A 6,806-nucleotide genomic window follows, 5' to 3' on the forward strand; every position below is an offset into this window, starting at 1 on the left:
CCAAGTTGCCGCCATTAGTTGTGTATACATATTGAAGCGAAACAAAAAAATTAACAAAACACATTTTAGAATAAGCAACGAAGCCATTTCTTGCACTCATTATTTGTGCTATTCGTGAATGCACATATCCTACTTATCTCAGCCGTTCATGTGTGTTGTATTTATAATTTAACCACATTGATTCATAACTAGTGTATATTGAATGTATCATTGCTGTATGGGTACACCCACCCTTCATTGTGTGCCCCTACAGGCTTTCCGAGGTAGCACGGTGAAATGTAATGCCTTTATGAGTAATATTATATGCACAAAGTACGTCTGGTTTAGTCAGGGTAAATCGTTGATTGCACAGCAATGTCAGGTATTTTCGTTGTCGGGGAACAAGATCTGATGCCCTTCTATATAGGCCAAAGCTTTCGTTCCGTTCCATACAAGCAATTGAGAACCGTCTTGCAGACATGGGAACAAATAACATGGTACTGTCTTCAAGCACACGAGTGACAGGTGAGCGTCGTCGAAACAATGGGAGATGGGATTGACGTAGACGTGCACAATGCTGACGACTTCAAGCTTTCCCACAAAATTGAACGATCAGCCTGCTCACCTCTTTGCGACTACATCGCTGGAAGCGAAATGTATGCGAAGGAAATTTCGTTAGCCATCATATGCATTTTACTCTCAAGCGGTCCTCAAATTAGTAAGTTAACCAATTATATTTTTCTTTGTGGTACAACAAAGTATAAACAGCTGCTATGCAACAAAACTAATGCCTCCTGCTTTTATGCACACGAATCCGGGGCAAAAATTAGGTAGCACTATACATGTATACTGCTAAGAATCTCAATAAAATAAAAAAATACATCAATGCAAAGGGAATGTTCGAATTGAGGGCAGCTGTACTTTTTGTGCGGAGAAGTATCCATCGGTATTAGCGAACGCCAGGACCCTTCGCGCAAATACCAAACAAAATGACAATGGAGGCACTTTATTAGCGAACAAGAAATGGCGATTCTTGGTGTCTCTGGGCATCAGAACATCCTGGGCCTCAAAACTATACGGCCATATTGAAATAACTGTTAAAATGGGTAGAATTTTTTATAATAAACTATCGGAGTTTGTTTTCCTCATTCACTAAGTAGAGCACAGTACGCACCTCAGTCTTTCACTCAATGTTTTTCAAAGTAATTGTGCAAGATGTCATCCGCTGAATTCAGAAATGCTGTGACAGTTACAAGATGAAGTCCCATTTGAATACGTATTCATAAATACGGAAGTACGACCACTGCCCGATAATACGCATTTAGAAATATAGATGGTAAATGAAACAACACCACCGTGGGGTCTATCGGTGGGCTGCCGTAGAGCACCCCTAACACGCAAGCTTCATAGCAACCGAAGTTCATAGCAACTGAAAGCTATAAAGGACAGGTAAAATTGGTGTACAGATGCATCATTATGCTACTTGCCGCCCCTGATACAGTCCCGGAGGTGTGTAGGCCGTCTATTTAATGTCAAGGTACGTCGATTAGGTAAATCTACGCGAACAGCACCTTAAGAGCAGGAAACTGGTTTCAGATATTCATGATAGCAATGGTTGACCGAGATGATTGCCACCGTATAACCCAATTACGATCACGTAGCATTAACCATGTGTGTTGTTCGATTCAAACAACTTAAGTTTCTGTACGACCATCTGCCCAAACGGATGCGTGCTGCTGGAATGCATCTATTTGTCAAAGAGGCAACCTCTATTCGAGAAGTATTGTTCCATGCTCATGAAAAGCACAATGGTTAAAACTATGGTGTCTAGACACAGGAGCAACGATATGAGCAAGATCTTATTTTTAATAATTACCAAATAAACACCAGGACGTTGTTATATATTTGCGAATTAGAGCAAGTTAGACAACCATAGTAGGGTGAAGTCGCGCTGCAAATAATACGGCTTTAGATGAGGCTCCCTGACGCCAGAAGCAGGAGTTTCCGTCTCTCACATACCATGGGCACAGCAACTTTCTGGTAGAATCTGTTGAAGACGCAAGGTCTTAACCGGTGGCAAGTACCTAAACATGGGCAGGCGCTGCTGCAACTGCAGCTCAAGTTCAGCAATCTTGCCTACAAATATGTAATGGCGTTCTCGCTTCCTTGCTCCTCAAACTATCCTGCTTACTCACTACGGGGGATAGGCCAGAAAGGCGGTCTTAAAGACAGGTGGTGTAATACGTGTCGCACAAACACCCAGGAATATCTTGCTTTAATGGCTTGAGTGCACTCAATGGCATTACTCTCCGCACAAAAAAATACTTAGAGCAGGGGTAAACAAAAATATTTGCAACGGAAAAATCAGCTGCCCACTGCGACCTCATTTATCATGTTCAAGCACATCGGCTACGCGTCAGTAGCGGAGCTTTTTCATTCGTCTCATTATGACCACACGAAATTTGGCATCATTCTATTCTCATGAGATGATGCATACACTTAGCAATCGCCCAGCGATGGCTCCGTCCGCGTCATGAGCATATATCTCAAAGACCAAATTTCTGCTTACTGAAGATGGCGTTCGCGACAGCTGGTGCGATGGCAGTCATTTATTGCACATAGTTTCGTGTGACCGCGCTTCCGGTGCCTGCAGTGCGCAAAAGCCTGAGCTCGGAGATTGTTTTTTGTCACAGTAAGCAATCCGTCGCTGGTGGACTCCGTGTGAACACCACCAGAAGTGACGAGGTCTCGCGCTATCAGAATCTTTTTCACCGGTGACATTTGAGATGATATTGCACCACGCTGTTCCACCTGCTAAATGCAAGTGTCTGAAGGCCATGCGATACCTAATGCACACGTTGTGCTTCGCCTCTGTGTTACGAAAGCGTACAGTGCCTAATAAAAATTTCAGGTCTTCTTCTTGACCTATTTTACTACCGCGAGCATGGTATGCCCCTATAAGCACAGCCGTTTCTATATTTATGTCATCGCAGTTGCCAATCAAACGTCCCCGTTGGTTTGTCTTATTCGTGGGATCCTTGGTGATGGGACGGCAGATGTACCGTGATCTGGATGCAAAAAAGGACTACAAATGAGGAAAGGGTATTGATGGAATTCGTGCATGTAGTACTGAAACGACATTTCCGACTGGTCATTTACACAGAACCAAGGTACCAGTTTCATAAGCCTCATAAAAAAATAAGAACACCTATCAGAGCCTATAAAAAGTTCACAGGACAACTTACTTCAGGCGATCAGTTTTCGTATCGGCACCAAGGAATTGAATGTGCCATGATGTCGCATCATGAACTAGCTCACTTTGTTCCTATGATCGACACATGAGAACACAGCCAGAAGAAACGAGAGCAGCGCTGTTGTTCTTTTTTATGCACAATATCAGGATAGCTAGCTTTCTGACGTAGGACATCAACAATGTTTTTTATTGATGGCTTAATAATAATGATGACACTACATCCTGTATTTCTGTATGTATCTCTATAAAGTTATAACTGCGTCCGGCATACAGGTAATGTCAAGGCATTTTTCAGTAGAAAAAAACAAAAGATGCAACATATATTAGCGCAACATTAGTTTCCTCTTCCCATAAACTTTTTTACAAGCGCGTGTCCGGTGGTCTGCATAGTTTTTTCACAAGTGGTAGTATTCAGCATGGACCTTCTTTCTGTTTGCGTGTTGTTGCTAAGGTTCATAATAATATTATATTTCTTTGCTTTCTTTTAACCTGAAATAACTAGCGAGTGAGCATTCGTGTCTTAGTCTGTCCATAATATTATACTTCTGTTCGCGCCAGGTTCCTCACTAGTATCAACATTTTTCGAACTCCTTTCTGGCTCAAGCCAACAAAGCCAGCTTCTTTGGAAGCAGAACTATCGTTTTCAAATAGTGCTACCGCCTTCGTTGCTTCTTGCCATGAGAGATGGGAGGCCGTACACTTTACACTTTCAAAACCATGACACTCTAACTGAGATTATTTAGAGGCACTTATGTACACGTTTACATTGAATCTAACGTATAAAACTGGGCGGAGCCTAAGGTGCACAGCACCACTCGTACTTACAAGATACGATTGATGGGTTGGAGCTCTGTTGTAAAACATCGATGGGTCCTTCAAACACAACCTCTCGACAAATTGCCACGCAGCAACAGCCCGATTGGGTCAACCGGTAATCTGGCATGTAAAATGGTACTTCTCCTTCTCCACCTCGTCCAGAAAATTGCTAAAAAAACTATGCGGGTGAAACAAACACATTGGAATCCAGGTGAAGCGAAGCTTTAGTGGAGAGCGTACTGTAGTGCTATAAGGTTTTCTATTTTGTTCCTGCATATTTTGTTTATAGGAAAGGGGCCCGAACTTGTGCTCCCGCGTACCGGTTCTACGAAATCTGACAAATCTCATATTGACTTGTGCTTCTTAATTTATGCTGGTTTACATCAAATGCACCGGCTGTTTCCTGACCGAACTCCCGTTCTGGGTATGTGCCGCAGTGTAAAATAACCACCGTCAACACACGACGATCATCTCAAAAACCTAGGTCGTGACGACATGAGTACCAGCCGTTTCTTGGCCCATCCTCTATTGTGAGTAGGTGCCACTGTATAGAACTAATCACCACCAGCAACACGCGGACGTGCTTAGCGGCACATCTAAAATTCTGGTCATGTATCATTGTATGGAAATCATTATCGTCGCTATCAACACGCGGGCGCGTTTCCCGGTTGTCGGTATGTACAATGGCATGGAAATCACCATTATCGTCAATACACGCTGATCGTCTCAAAGAGTTACTTGAGGGCAGCATATGTGCCACTCGCGTCTTGGCCACTCTCCAAACACGCATTTAGATATTGGCAACTATTGCATTTATTACCCAGCCAGAACTTCATTTTTTTTTCTCACAACGGCTTCTCTTCATTGTTAAGACATTTGCCACAAACACACCTTGTTCAATACTCTGCGCAGCTGACTGTAGGCGATGCGGCTGCCTGGAACGTCCAGCGAAGGGTGGACCGGGTCGAGACCTCATGTGTAGCCCCTACAATACGCCGGCGTCGGTGAAGAACCAAAGTCGCAGCTGCGTCTGCAGGCTCGGCGCCTACCGTAATCCATGGGGTCATTGTATCAGCCTGGAAGAGTGCAAGCGCTGTGGCACGTATCCACACAAGAGCTACAACCTCTGCGCGTCGGAGTGCCCCTTGAGGTGCGACCAGCCTGTACAAAAATGTTCCAACCGGTGTGTCGTCAGGTGCGACTGTGCTCCTGGATACGTGCTGTAAGTATCGTTCTAAATTTTTTTTTAGTTTTACAAGAAGAAAGCGCTCACTGAAAGCTACTAGGTGTAGTACCTTGACGAGGTGAATTGCTCCTTTAAACGACAGTAAATGTCCACTTACAGGCCTTTAGATGTGCAGAGGCAGAGCGATTTATCAGGTGCTATGGCAAAGACAGTAACATGTACAATAACAGAGGCTTAATTATGGCCTCATACAGATAACAGGCACAGCATTCCTTCGGCTTACAAAGGGAACAAAGCAAAGGTAGAGAATCACGTGCAGTGGACTAGTAACGGAGGTTCAAGGAACATTAGACTCAACTAGGTTATGCTAACTCGGCCAATGTTAGGAAATGCACCATCGCCTTAGTTGCGCTTGATTATCGGAGGCACTGGCTGATTATTATAGATTTGACGTTTGAGTACTGAGGAGGCTTACTTAAAAGCTTTCGGCTATTCCTTATCAGTAACTAGATATATATGGTAGTGCGCAAACTTGACTGCCATGAGTATTCTAGCTCGAGTAAGCGTATTTGTCTCTGTGATTGTTGAAAAATAATTTGAAAGGCAGCTACCCTCTTTTAATTAGCAATCCTACCAGTTGTATAACGTAGTACGTGATATTAAAGCAAGAACGTTCATATCTCATCAAAAGGACTAGTTCACGCTATAGGGCTATAATATTTGCGATGCCATTATGGAATTGTATTATCAGAAACCTAGCAAATGACCTTCTTCGCATGGAATAATGTGTATACCCTTCTTAAGTAGCCTTTATTGCAGCGCCTACTTTGTATATCTTGATTTTCTGCACTGACCTTTGAAACGTGTCTTCAGATTTATATTTATTTTGTCTTGTTTTTTGTGATGCAGAGGCAGAAATAACGCGGACAAGTGCGTCAAGGCGGACTGCTGCCCGCCAAAATGTCCTGCGAACTCAACGTTCAAACTCTGCGTGTCCAACTGCAGGCCGATGTGCGGTAGACCACAACCCCGCAATTGCTATAACCGTTGTACCACGGGTGGTTGCGTCTGCAACAAAGGCTTCTCCGAGGTCGTTATTGGTGGCGCCATCAGCTGCGTGCCCGACTTCCAGTGCAGTCAATATTTGCCCCGTAACGAAATCTGATGACATTGCGTGCGCTTGCTGCGAAGAAGAAAGTCAAGACATTGAACGATTTTTTTCCTTAGACAAAACGTAACTTCAATTTGTCCATGCGTCTACCAAACACAGCAATAAAATTCAGGTACGCTAATCGTCTCTGCCAACTTATTGCGATGTGAGACGAGCGCAGGATGATGGACAGCATTTCTTGCTTTCGACATCTTATGGGTTTAACAAAGGTTGTGTAACTCACAAGCTGTCATTTTCTGTAGGCATTTCCGAACTTTCCCGCTTTTTCCCCCTTTCAGTTCCATGACCTTAAATCAGTTGATATTGCATCCCCTAGAGTAAAATATTAAGATGCCCTGCACCCCTAAAGACCTACAGAAACAAGAGTTTTTAAGGAGGTAATTCATGCATGCTATTTTTTG

General features: G+C 43.5%; 1 long non-coding RNA gene across 1 annotated transcript; it reads left to right on the top strand.

Annotated features, from left to right (window-relative positions):
* Positions 1-580: 580 nt before the first annotated feature.
* LOC126544713 (uncharacterized) lies at positions 581-6,526 on the top strand. Its single transcript, XR_011890632.1, has 3 exons — positions 581-697; positions 4,961-5,270; positions 6,144-6,526. It is a non-coding gene; the product is annotated as an uncharacterized lncRNA (long non-coding RNA).
* The last annotated feature ends 280 nt before the right edge of the window (positions 6,527-6,806 follow it).

This window comes from Dermacentor andersoni, chromosome 10 (genome assembly GCF_023375885.2).
Source record: "Dermacentor andersoni chromosome 10, qqDerAnde1_hic_scaffold, whole genome shotgun sequence".
Lineage (NCBI taxonomy): Eukaryota > Metazoa > Arthropoda > Arachnida > Ixodida > Ixodidae > Dermacentor > Dermacentor andersoni.